The sequence below is a fragment of the Mandrillus leucophaeus genome, unplaced genomic scaffold (genome assembly GCF_000951045.1).
Source record: "Mandrillus leucophaeus isolate KB7577 unplaced genomic scaffold, Mleu.le_1.0 Scaffold764, whole genome shotgun sequence".
Taxonomy (NCBI): Eukaryota; Metazoa; Chordata; class Mammalia; order Primates; family Cercopithecidae; genus Mandrillus; species Mandrillus leucophaeus.
In genome coordinates, this window is record NW_012108297.1 from 454,608 (window position 1) to 469,269 (window position 14,662).

The following is a 14,662-nucleotide window of genomic DNA, read 5'->3' on the forward strand; positions in this document are numbered from 1 at the left end:
GACAGTCATTAGTAGTAGATATAGATGTTAGTCTTTCTTGCAGGGAATCAGAAAACAGTGTTCAGTCTTTTGTCTATGTATCTAGATGTCTAAGGATGCAGGTGGGGATGTGTTATATATATTTATATGTACTTCATTTGGCATTCAAGGAAAATCAGTATCACCTCCATCTAAAGTCAATGTATATTAGAAGATTTGGAATATAATCAAATCACCGCCCCTGCTTCAAGGAATCACTGCAGGATATAAAATAAGAGCACAGAGCTGCACCATTTTGCCTTTTTCTTTCAGGAACTGAATTTGCATTACCCTTCTGCCATATGTTCAGGTAGTTTTCAATGGTACCTCATACAGCTGTGTCACTGAATTCCCAAACCTTAATGAATAAACTAATTACAGTCTGAAATGAACTCTTGCACACTAGCTATCTCCTGCCATAGATCAAGGAGAGAACTTTATTCCCACAACTATCTGCTGATTGCATTAGCCATAAAAAGTGCATCAGAGCATCCTTCCCTACTCCAACTGGGCAACCAGAGCTGCACTGATAGGGTACTACACCATTGGTATTAATTCCTCACAGTTCAGGTTTGCAGCAATAAATTTGCCACCGCCACAACAATCCTCAAGTACAAATGCAGCTAGGAAGCTATTGATTTACTTGAGTTGGGTGGCAGCACTGATATAATTGTAAGTTTCACTGCATTAAATTTACAGTTGAGCACTATTATTCATTTGGGACTTAGAGTTCTGTTTATTTGCAAAAGGTTTCCAAAAAGGTCAAAATAAAGGTTTTCCCATTTGAAGTATTTTAAAGTAGTAAGAGCAACTTTATCAAATACAAATACAGCCAAATCAATGTCAAAAGTTACCAAGAAAATAAGATGCAAAACAGCATTTATTCTCTGAATTCAGAGTCTATCCTCTGCTACCAAGGTCCTGCTGAACTTGTTAATTATAACAAGTTGCCTTCCAACCACATAGTGTTCAGATGAACATAACCTTACGGTGGCTTTATTGCCAAGTTAACTCTCTCTCTCATCAGCAGCAGGTCACGTAATTTTAAGAGACTGACTAGGCTGTTTGGTTTCATTCTCCCTCAATGTGCTCGCAAATTTCCCATCGAAATTGTAGTATTTCAAAGAGTGGAAGCTGGGACAACCTATCATAAAAGTAAAAGTTAGGAGACCTAGATTATAGTGGCAGTTTTGTACATATTCACTTTGGGACCCAAACTCAAACAGCTTCTACTTCCTTTTCCACAAAGTAGGGGGAAGCTCCATTAAGACCATGCACAGGAGAGGAAACGTATGCCTTTGAGACCTGCATGCATTTAAGACATTAGGGGAATCATTTTTACTTCCCATCTTTACCTAGCTCAGACGTCCTGTTGCTTCTTCTATTCACAGTGCATTCAGATCCTCTTATGGAGAACATTCAATAATTAGCATTATCATCATCATCAAAGTGTGATATGTAGAATATATTTCAGATTTCCTTTTGAGAGCTAAAGCATCCTTTTCCCCACATTATGTCTTACGTCTCACAGAAACCCAAGGTTGTAAAGTAACTCAGGAGATCATAAATTACTTGCAGCAGATGTGACTAAATTAAAGCTATCTTGATTAAAAAAAAAATGGCCCTCAGACAGGCGGATCACGAGGTCAGGAGATCGAGACCATCCTGGCTAACATGGTGAACCCCCGTCTCTACTAAAAAATACAAAAAAAAAAACTAGCCGGGCGAGGTGGTGGGCGCCTGTAGTCCCAGCTACTCGGGAGGCTGAGGCGGGAGAATGACGTAAACCCAGGAGGCGGAGCTCGCAGTGAGCTGAGATCCGGCCACTGCACTCCAGCCTGGGCGACAGAGTGAGACTCCGTCTCAAAAAAAAAAAAAAAAAAAAATGGCCCTCTAGTAGGTCTAGAAAGAATATCCTAATAATGGTAGAATATTGAAAAATAGGATTACTATTATAGTAACTTTCATTTATGTAGCATGGTGTAATTTGCAACGTGTTTACCATATATTTGTTTCCAACTCGATGCCTATGTTATGTAATCCCTCTGCATAATTTAATCTCATGTGATGAAACGAATGGGTGATTAGTTTTCATAAAACATCTTGTCACCCAGACTAGAGTGCAATGGCACAACCTCGGCTCACTGCAACCTCTGCCTCCTGCAAGCAATTCTCCTGCCTCAGCCTCCTGAGTAGCTGGGACTACAGGCATGAGCCACTACACCAGGCTAATTTTTTTCTCTTTTTAGTAGAGATGGTGCTTCAACATTTTGGCCAGGCTGGTCTCAAACTCCTGGCCTCAGGTGATCCACCTGCCTCCAGGTGCCCTCAGCCTCCAAAAGTGCTGGGATTACAGGCATGAACCACCGCACCCAGCCAAATGCCTTTATCTTTTTGATAACATATATCCAGATCTCTTTCTTCCATACTTATGCCTAAGCAATTTGTTTTTCCTTCCTAGATTTGTAATACCCTGAAGTATACATTCCCAAGCAACCTTACATTTGTTCTCAATTTTTCCCTAATTTTACTTTACCTCTAACAAAATAAGATTTACAAGCTAATGTAGTATGACTAAGACAGATGGAACTGGGTTACGCATTTGGTTAATTTGCCCAGTACCATGCTAGACCACATCCTCTTGCAGACCCTAGGAACAACCAAGGACTTGCACATAGGCACAGAGCTGTTTCCCTCTTTAATATAATATCTAGAAGCCAGCAGAGCTCCTTTGATGATTTAGGAAAATCTTCTCTCTCCTCTCAATAGGAAAAAAGAAGGAAACCAGCAAGGAATAGAAACATACCTGGAGCTAGTAAGATGATGGTGGGTGGGAGGGAAGAGATTACCACCCAAGACCTGAATAGGACATGCGGTATCAGAAGTCAGAGAGAAGGACTTTTTGAAAGGGGCACACCTGAGTCTGAGGCTGTGCCTTTCAAGAGAGGGAAGCAGCCAACCTGTGTGATCCCGCAGAGTGAGGATAGGACTGCATACTCCTGCCTCCCTTGGATGTCCTATTAGTTTCCTGCATTGCCCAATCCCACCCAGAAGCCAGAGGGCAAGGAATCTCTAGTCCTGATAGGCAAGCTTCCCTAGTCACTCATCAGGTTGAAGAAAAACCAAGAACCTGTATGGAGGGCAAAGAGGAAGAGAGCCAACAAAGCGGATTAGCCAACAAAATTTCACCAACAGTAGGTAGCATGTTTTCTCTACTGGCACTAAAAAATAGACAAATTCCTTTATACCAATACTCTACATTTAGTACTGGACCATATTATTTTCCCATGTAAATGATTTTCTTGTTTTATATGCAATAATTAAGAATTTTAGAAGTTGGGACATCCTAGAAATAAAATGAATGGTTTCTTATAGAATATGTCCTCAAAGTCAACTTTGGAGCATTTGACATAAGTTTTGCCTATAACAAATTGCACATCTGTTTTAGTCTGCTTGACCTGTCAAAACAAAATATCATAGACTGAGTGGGTTAAACACAGAAATTTATTTCTCACAGTTCTGGAGACTAGAAATCTAAGATCAAGGTGCCAGCTACGTCAGTTCCGTAGAGGGTTCTCTTCCTGGCTTGAAGATGGCCATCTTCTTGCTGTGTCCTCACATGGCAGAGAGGAGTTGGGGATAGGACTCTTTGATGTCTTTTCTTACAAAGGCACTGAGGCACTAATTCCATTGTGAGGACCCTGCCTCATTCCCTTATCTAAGACTATCTCCCAAAGGCCCTATCTTCAAATATCGTTACCTTGAAGGGTAGAGCTTCAACATATGAATTTGTGGGGGACATAATTCAGTCCATAGCAACATTCAAACCAACACAAAGAAGAGATGATCAATAGTGCTTTTAAAATGGCTCAGTTGTCCAGTCTACCCATAGTCTTTTTCCTCTCTATCTGTCACACTGCTACTACAGTTATATTTTTAAAACATACACCTGATCACATCACTTTTCAGTTTAAAAGTCCTTGAAGTCATATCCATATCCCATGCTCTAATTCTCATAATCCACTACTAAGCAGAGCACATATACCTTATGTTAAATAAAAATAAAAATAAACATGTCTCAGGCTGGGCACACTGGCTCATGCCTGTAATCCCAACACTTTGGAAGTCTGAAGCTGATGGATTGCTTGAGGCCAGGAGTTTGAGACCAGCCTGGCCAATGTGGCAAAACCCCATCTCTACAAAAAATACAAAAATTAGCCAGGCATGAGGGCACACACCTGTAATCCCAGCTACTCAGGTGGCTGGGGTACAATAATCGCTTGACCTCAGGAGAGGGAGGTTGCAGTGAGCTGAGACTGCACCACGGCACTCCAGCCTGGGCAACAGAGCGAGGCTCTGTCTCAAAAAAACAAACATACAAACAAAAACAAATCAAAAAACATGTCTCCACCATGCACATCCACAGATACTTGCCTTTTTTCACATTGTTTCCTTTCTACCCATAATGTATTTCTCTAATGAACTCCTATTCATCCTTCAAGGCTCACTTCAAATATTCCCTAATCTCTGATGCTTTCACCAAACCTACTAAGGAAAGTTAACAGCTCATAATACAGAAAAGCTACTATTCCATTATAATATAATTAGCTTTTTACATATCCATCTTTTCTTCTATCCATCTTTTCTTCTAGATTATGAGCTCCTTTAGGGGGCAAAACAAATCCTTATTAATCTTTGACACAATGCTGAGCATACAGCAAATTAAAGGCTTTGCTAACTTTCTCACTACCATGGATAGTAAGCTATACCTCTAGTAAGAAGAATCTTTTTGAACAATAAACCTTGGATAGAAAAAAAATTAAAAGCAAACAACAACAACAATAACCAAAAACCTTGGGTAGATATAGAAAAAAATTACCTAAGATGTGCAAAGTCAACGCCAACCAATTAAGCCTGGGTCTTAGGCAGAATTAGCACAAAGGTTAAGAACGTGGGCTCTGAAGCTAGACAACTTGGGTTTGAATTTACCGGATAAAATACAGGGCACTCATTTATATTGAAATTGGAATTTCAGATAAACAACGAAGATTTTTTTTTAGTGTAAGTATGTCTGAAATATTACAAAAAGAGCGCAAGTGTTACATGAGTGTTCTGTTTTTGTGTGTTTTTCCCCAGCATCAAAACCATTACTAGGCTCAAATTTCGGTTCTGCAGTTTCCTGATTGTGTGACTTCAGACGAGTTAGTTCATCTCTCTGTATTTAAGTCTCTCATTCTTAAAGTGAGGACAACAAAAGCACCTACCTCGTAGAATTGTTGTGAAGATTAAATAAATTTATACTCATCTTCGTAGCACAATTTCAGTTGTTTCTAAAGTCTCTAAAATAAGTCAAAACCTGGTGATAAATTTAACCCTATGTAATGGAGTTGCATAGGGTTAAATTTTTAGTAATAGAAAAGAAAAATAAATGGCATTAAAAGATCATGTTCTAATGTCAGATAATGAGAATCTCATTTTTCATAAAAATGAAAAAAGAAATTTTAAGATTAATCACTTCACCCATATGTAAATGTATCAGCTCCATGACAGCAACATATTAGAGTTATTATGCTGGACTTCAAACCCACCCTGATGGGGATTACTAAAAATAATATCACAGGACTGGACCAGGTGTGATATCATACAGATTGTTAGAGCATGTGTATATTTCAACACTGTCATTATTGTTTTGTCATTGCCTAGTCAATCAAACATCATCCAAGTCCCCTTAACTAAAAGCACAGCCAAGTGAAGAGAGAAATGTGTCAAGTAAGAAATGGCTTCAAAAGCTCATATTAATATGCTCTGGTGGGAAATACTGTCTCATGTATCACTATTAAAAACACACACGCACACACACACACACACACATAACACACATACACACAGAGGCACATCTCAAAGCAATAAAGAGCCCGCAGAGATGGAAGGTGAAATATGCTTGCTAAGCAATCATTACCGAATGGGGGGAAGCCTGAAATCAACAAAGGACTACTCATAGGAAATTTATAAGTTAATATCAGTCACACCTGCAAATTACTACAGCGAGACCCCTAACCAAATCAAGAATACCATCTGAATGGATTTGGTAATTCTTATACATCCCTTGAAGTCATCAAAATGCTCTGAGTCTAAATTTGTCAGTTATCCCAATTAAGTGCAGTGGAAGTAACATCCATCACAGTGCAGATGAAGCAAATTTAACCATACCACTCAAGAGCAGGGTTTTCCTTGGGAGTCTGTGATGCATTTATTCACACATCTTGTGATTCAGGATATAAATTTACTCTTTATATTTAATGACCAATTAGGATTTTTAAAAACCCTTATTGCTTAAAAATAATGAGACTCTCATATGCCTTAGAAACCCCAAACACAAAACACACCTACTGGTACCTTCTGGGAGTTTAGGAAAGCATATATTTTGAACTGTTGGCCAAAATAACCCCATCTGAGTGACAATTTACACACATGTCACATCTTTTCATCTCCCTTGTTTTCGCGGAAAAGGTCAAAGCCATCAAGACGACATGCTTAGCCAGAGTCAGGGAGAGTCATCATTTCACAACCGTGAAGTGGAACTCACACAGCAAATGAGGCTAATCATTCAGCAAGTACAAGGAAAAGAGATTATGAGATCATAATTTTCTCACCAATTGAGAATCACTGTGCATATAAATAGGAATTACTAGGAAAAATTCAGAATACTTACCAAGAAAATAAGAGCACTAAATAAAATGATCTCTCGTCTGGAAAATGACTTTCCAGGCAAAACAGAAAGCTCTCAGATATACAAAAGATAAGATAGCAAGAAAACAACTCCTACTGAAAACAATTGAATTCTGTTGCTTTATTCTCAAAATATGATTTGTCACACAGAATGCCCTGTGTGACCTTGTAGATGCCACTCACCTGGCGTCACGAGAACTCTGTTTGCTGGCAAGTGGGAAATAATTCTGTTTTCCTTTATCTGGCCACAAACATAAATAATATATATTCTTTAATGTGCTAGTAAAAGTGTTGTAAAGGCTGATTAGATTAATTAGGAGAATGTGATGTGCACTTGCCTTTTTAAAACCTTACAAAAATCCTGCTTAACTTTTTCTAGACGACAATCTCCCAACAAAAAGATTCTTTGATAATGTAGGAAGGAAAAATTCCTTCTCAGCTTTTATGCATTCAGGAAAGCCCACATAAAATTAATTTTTCCACTGAAGAAATATATAATAGATCTTATTACATAGAAACATATATTCTACATATTATATAGAAATATATAATAGACCTTAGGAATATGATATTTAATCCCGAAATTGTATTTTAAGGAGGATGGGGTCTATTAAAGAAAAGACTAGGTAGGTAGCCCTTTTGTGCAACCAAGCACCTTGGTTGATATTGGATATGTAAAGGTTGCTCTGGGGAGAGTTTGGGAGTAGAAGCTCAAGCAAGTTGATGTTTTCTGAATAAAAGAATAAGAACTTGGCAGTCCTGAGAGCAAGCCTGGAGAGGTGACAGGAGTGAAGGAGACCAACGAGCCAGAAAGACAGAGAGAGGCCAGGATATGATATGAAGTGGCTTTGACTGGTGAGCTATACCCTTTGATGAGATGGCCAAAACCCCTGTCAAGGCCAGGAATGTTTAATTCATGATTGTAAGCTGAATTCTATGCTGCTTAATATGGCAGGGTGACTGACTACTTTCCTTTGATTCCTCAATCCTCTGTGAAGATTATGTTTATGGCTGGAAAGATCAAGAAGAAGGGGTCTACCATACTGGGAAAGAGAAGATAAAGGGCCATCCCTAGATGCAGAGCAGAAAAAAAGAGATCTCCCAGAAGTAACCCTGGGAAGGTAAAAGTCTCCCAGGATTTGCAGAAATCTTGCAGTTTCACCTTCCAGCTGAATATTCATTTTGTGCTTTAGTTCTCATAGTAATTCTCAGTGTAGTCCCCAGCGCCATACCTTAGAAATAAACCTTCAATGTTCTGAGCCATAATCTATTCACCAGTTGTCTACCATACACTTTAGAAACGTGTCTGTCATCCAGATCACTGATTTCACACACAGGCAAGACCTGACATACCCACACACAAAATCACAAAGGTATACTTTGAAGCCAGCTGGTTAGAACCAGGAGTACATTTTTTCTGTAGAAGAAATGTTATAAATCAGATACTCAAATGTTAATGTACACAGCACAGGAGACTTGTTAAAAATAGATTCCTGAGGTCTACCACCAGAGATTCGGATTCTGGGATAAAATCCAACAAACAGTATTTCGACTGAACACCCAGGTAATCTGATGCAACCACACTTCAGAAAATATTGGTATTTATAGTGATAAGACTCCCTTCATAACCCACAAGACTTAACCCAGAATGTAACTAAAATAGTTGAGTCTTACCTGTGCATGAAATTAGTGGTCTAGATGATAGTCACAAATAGTAAAATAGTAGTAATGATAATTGTCAGCCCTGAATACCCCTCTCCACATATCAGATCCTTAGACTTTTTAGCTCAACAGTTCAGAGCACTGAGATGAGTGGTCCAATAGAACCAAGAGGATGCCTCTGCAGGACGGGCTAAGTCAGTGAAGCCAGGCAGCAGCAACTGTCATGCAAAAGGGTTGCCCATGATTGCAGGTTTTGTCCTCTGAACTTGTCACTCCATACACAATTCTAATTAAGAATCTTGCAGTGTAAAAGAATTAAGATATCTCCCCAACTTCAACACTTATGACCAAGCAATAAAATTAGGAAAATCTAGCTTTACTGATTTCTGTATGAAGATAATGTTTACAGAAGAGCACAGCTTATCTTAGGAGTTTTTTCCCATGGAAATTAATTGAAAGTAATGTTCAACTACAGTATCCAAGACTCAAAACAAAGAGTGAATTGAATGTTGATTTGTGAGTCAACACCAAGGAACACATACCTCAAGGCTTAAAGTAGAGAGGCTTTTTCTGGCATAGTGTCCAAAGTGATAAAGAAAAAGTACATAAAGGACTAGAATTGTTCTAAGTGGCTGAAAGATTTCAGATATCCTTTGCATGATAGCCTGCCAGAATCTTAGTCTAGCAAAGGTTACTAAAAGACACTAGACAGGAACAGGACAATGTTTAACTTTAAAAAAATATATCCATCAAGCTTACAGCAGAGTAACTTCTAGACCTTGAATGACACAACATGACAATTTTATTGGCTGACCTTTCAAAAGAGAGAAGATCTAATTAGACACTGTGATGTTCAGGTTCTGAATTATGATGAGCAAGCAGGGGTCTCTAATCCCCCCACCACTGCAGCTAAACATTTGGGAGTAATATTACTAATTAGAGTGCAGCATTCTAACCTGGAAGCAGAGCTCCCTGCTCAGTCCTATATTGGCCAAGCCTGCTGTTTCTGCTGCCTCTTCCCAACACGCTACCTACTATTTTCCACCACAGAGATTCCCCCTTATTGCAATTTTCAATGTATTTTTGTAACAGATGCAATGTGTTTACTTGGGTGCCTGGAGACTGAATCTCTTCAGGTCGGTGATCATTAGAATGAGGAAAGTCAAGAAATCACTGTAATCCCCACCTCACCTCCTGCACAAAATAAATTCCACATGGATTAAAGATTTAAAGCTAAAAAATAAATCCACAGAAGACTACAAGAACAAATGAGCATGTTTGCCACAGAGTTTATAATAGTAAAAACTAGGCAAAAAAAAAATTGTAAATCCTGACTGTTCATCAATAGGGAAACACACAAACATAAATGATAGTTTATTCATTTAGTGGAATAGCGTATGGATAAAAATAGCTCTTTTAAAGAGGACGAGGTGGAATTCCATGTACAGATACAGAAATATGCCTATGACATTGATAAGTAAAAAGAGAAAATAAATTATGTACTGAACAACAACAATATATGTGTGAGTGCATGCTAAAAGAAATCCTAGGGGGGAAAATACACAAATCCCTAGCATTTGTTATATGTGGGCCAAGAATATGGGGGATCATCTCTTTATGGTATACTATATGCCTTTTAGTATCATTTGAATTTTTGCTACAAGAAAGTACAAGAAAGTCTCATCATTAAAAATTTTTAAATTATTACATTCCATCCTCTCTAGAGAGAAAAGGGGAAAGATCATTGAACTAGTGCAATCATGGTGAAAAGAGTAGAGCAAAGCAGTTAAGAACAAGAGCACTGGAGCTAGACTGCCTGAGTTCAAACTCCAGCTCTGCCACCTTCTCACGATGCAAGTCACTTGACTTCTCTACCTCTCTGTGCCTCAATTTTACTTTCTATAAAATGGGTAAAATAATGGCAAACACTTTATGGTTTTACTATAAGGATGAAGTGAGTGTGTACGTAACGTGCGGAAAAATGTCTGATAAATGTTAATTTTGTTATTTTATTACTTTTACTATTATTTCATGGAAGGAGTGAATACGCCCCATTTTTTCCCTTAGTTGGCTTCAGTTTTTCACCTCTCACAGCATGAACATCTTGCTGGAGTCCATAGGATTATAGAATCTAAAGCTATGTTTCTGATACAACAGGGCCCCTAAACACAACTACTTTTAGCAGTCAAAGAAATAGTGATTCGTTTCAATGCTGGTGGAAAAATCAGCTGTGTTAGATTTATTAAAGGACAGTATGTCAGTCTTCATTGTGACGTGTAAATACGACCATGTATATTTATCTATGAGCAACTTAAGAGAATTTTGAGCACTCCTTGCTTATTTTCATTATTTTTCTTTATATGTTGACTTGAGAATTTAGTCACAGCATAGGATACAATACTTTCCCCAAATCAAAAAAGGAAGAAACTCCCTAAGTCTGGCATATTACAGACACAGTGATTATAAAGACTACCAGACTTTACACATTGCCTAAATTGACCTTTTTAAAATTGCATTTCTCCTATATACTCTTATGCTGTAAGGAGTGCTGGATTATAACTTGAATTATTTTGTACTTTGGCTTGGACAAGGAAGGAATGGGTGCCTAAGAAGAAGAAAAATAACAAAATCATAATCCTTGGCCCTTTATGAGACAGGACATCACAGGGCATCCCAGACCTCGTGCTGACAGCTCTGTGGCCTGGAAACCAGTGCTACTAGTACAGATAGCAGGGTCTTGACATCAGACATTGGCATCCTGTGCTTCCTGGGCACAGAACTTGGCTGGCATTAGAAACAGAGGCATCAGCTTCAGCAGCGCCTTCAGTGGGCATCAGCCATGTAGGAAGCACTCTCAGGACAAAGAGCAAATGGAAACATTGCCACAGTGGGCCAGAGTAATTGCCATGAGACAGACAAGTTGCCATCTTGTAGTATCAGAGTAAATGTCACCAGATGAATGAAAGAGACCTAGTACCTGCTGCATAATGAGGAAATCTCAAGGGCATTTCCAATTGAAATCCAGGTTGAGTTTCCAGTGGAATTTTTAACACATTAAAGAGTAGAATGTCAATTTTGGCAACGGACTTGGATCTAGGACTTGAAAGAATCACAGTACACCCTATATGAAGACAGGGTAGAAAATCCTGAAATTTCAGTGACTGCTCTAGCCAGTTCAAAAAATATCCTTTTTGTGAGGTAATTATATGCCACAGAGGTGTTTGGTGTGCACAAATCTGGGGACTCTTGAATGTCTACAGAGACAGTCATCAGAAATGTCAAGGATCCATTGTAGGCTCAGAGAGGCATGGCATTCAGTCGTTTGATCATCCAACAAATATCTATGCCAGGAATTATAAAACTGTACTGAAAATATTCTGGAAGAACCTCCCATGGGGATATCAGAGAGAACCTAGAAAAGTTGACACCCCAACTGAGGAAGGCTGGAACAGTCAAAAGCACCCAATCACACTGTCTGCTCAGCAGGTCTAGACTGGATGTGAACTTCAGTGGACTTGCTCCTTGTCTTCTCCCTCAACCTCAAAAGATGTATTTATTTTATCTATGTAGAAAATCCCCTATGAGAATACACACTAACTTTAATTTGGGGTTTTATTTTTGAGTATTATTTTGAATTTTTTTGAATTACTGAAGCAAGAAAGAACACCACGTAGGTTCTGAAATACTGTCTCATTAGGGGAAGTGAGTGTCCATTTTTCACAGCTTACAGATTAGGCTCAGAGTACTTAGATAGGGTATGAAAAGCAGGTGCATCTTTGGAAGGCTGATTTCTTAAGGTCGGTCAATGCAGGCAAGGAAAGGTTCTGAGCAAGGGGCAAGGCAATCTAAGGTTGTAATTACAGAGTTTATAGGACAGTTCCTCTGATTCTCACTATTGAAAAATAATAATAATAATAAAGATAATAAATTTTTTCATTATAGCTAAGAAGTAGAACAACCAACCCCATCAATTATTCTACACTTTTTAAAAATTTTAGATAATAAGTATCCAGAATACAGGACCGGGGCCCCTTTCTTTGAACACTACCTAGAAAACAACCAAGTGCAGTTTCATATTTATCAAGGCTTTCACATTTGGTTTCCAATGAATGCAGTTAGGATCAGCCCTGCCAAAGTCTTCTTCACTGTTCATATGAAGACATTACCTCTGGAAAGATCTTTCAAAGGGCAAGGCAAGAAATTCTAGACTGAGTTACTCAGTTAGGACTCATCTAACTTTAAGGATCTAGAATAAAACATGGTTCAACTTAAAAGTGTGCTATGTGTGCGTAAAATGAAGACTTTCCTCTGCAAATGTATTGGAGAAGGCAATCATGGGAACAAGTAATGGATTTACTGTGGCTCAGGGAAGCAGAGAAAAAAAAAGGTAAAGAAGCAAGTGGCAGTAAATGCTAATATGGAGACCCACAGAGCACATCCATCACCAACACAGACTCTTCCACACCCACCCAGGCAGGGTCTGCTTTCCATACACACATCTAAACTTACATGTTACTTCTTCAGATGTGTTCTCCTTTTCTTTTCTCTTTCCAAACAGTATTAATAAACTCATTTCTTCCATATTAAAATATGTGGGGAGTAGCTGGACAATGGTTTGACCTTTGGACACCTAGACCATGGAATTTGCATGCTCTTCTTTTTCTAATGAGATACTATAAGAATCCCAGACACCTCCATCGCATTCTACTGGATCTTAAATCCCAGACAGGAACTTTTCTAAATCAACAAATAGCGATTGCTTATTCAGTGTGTAGCTAAAGAGAAAAATGTAATGATCCATTTCCTTGGGTCTCCACCCCAGGAATGGCATCTGTCTCCAGTGATGAGGTAAGGGGCCTGAACAGAAGGCCCAGCGGGAGTAAAGACTTAAACACAGCCAATTCAGAGTCATTTATGAGAAAGCAGGCCATGACTGTAACGCTCTCCATGTTCACTTCTCCTCAGGGCCGGAGGGCTTGATCCCCAGGGGTACCACAGACTGACCCTTTAATACTACAGGGTTCTAAGTCCATAAAAATCAGTGGGCTGGATGCCATGCAGGACAGTAAGGAAGATGTTTACTATACTTGAAAGGAGACAAATATGTAAATATGCCAAGGTACCAACAACAAGGATGTCAGCAGTCAAAGGCCCTGTGGCAGATACCATTAATTGCTTTCGTAATCTTTCTTTCTTTTTTTTTTTAACTTTATTTATTTATTTATTTTAATTTTTTTAATTTATTTTTTATTATTATTATACTTTAAGTTCTAGGGTACATGTGCATAACGTGCAGGTTTTTTACATATGTATACTTGTGCTATGTTGCTGTGCTGCACCCATCAACTCGTCAGCACCCATCAACTCGTCATTTACATCAGGTATAACTCCCAATGCAATCCCTCCCCCCTCCCCCTTCCCCATGATAGGCCCCGGTGTGTGATGTTCCCCTTCCCGAGTCCAAGTGATCTCATTGTTCAGTTCCCACCTATGAGTGAGAACATGCGGCGTTTGGTTTACTTCAATGCTCTGCAAAGGACAAAATGCCCAGCCACAGGCAACAGAGCAAGATTGGTCCTAGTCAGTCTCGACAGTCCTGCTCCTCACTTTCTCAGCCTCCTTTGTGACTGGAGGCTAGGGGTGGGGGTGTCATTTGACTCAGGATTGAGCAAGAGGTTTAAGAAGAACTTGTTGGGAAGAGTGTTTCTGAAAAGGATTGAGCTTTCTTTTTGTTTTTCTTTGATTTCTTTTTTTCCAGTCATGTTCCTTCTAAGAATTGAGCTTTCTTGATGTGAAGAACAGATGCGGATGGTGCTGGTGCTCCTTCTTCTAAAAACAAAAACTAAACCCAGAAGAACATCAGATCCAACCACACTGTCACTGAAACAACTCCAGCAGCGGTCACCTCCAGATTTTTTGCAATGTGAGAAAAATAAATCATTTCTTGCTTAAGCCAAAGTGTTATGTTATTTGCTGCTAAACATATTCTTCACTAACACAGTTCCTCTTCTCATTAAAATTAAATGGTTCTGGCCGGGTGCAGTGGCTAATACCTATAATCCCAGCACTTTGGGAGGTGGAGGCGGGTGGATCACCTGAGGTCAGGAGTTTGAGACCAGCCTGGCCAACATGGTGAAACTCTGTCTCTACTAAAAACACAAAAAATTAGCCGGATGTGCTGGTGCACACCTGTAGTCTCACCTACTCGGGAGGCTGAGACATAAGAATGGCTTAAGTCCAGGAAGTGGAGGTT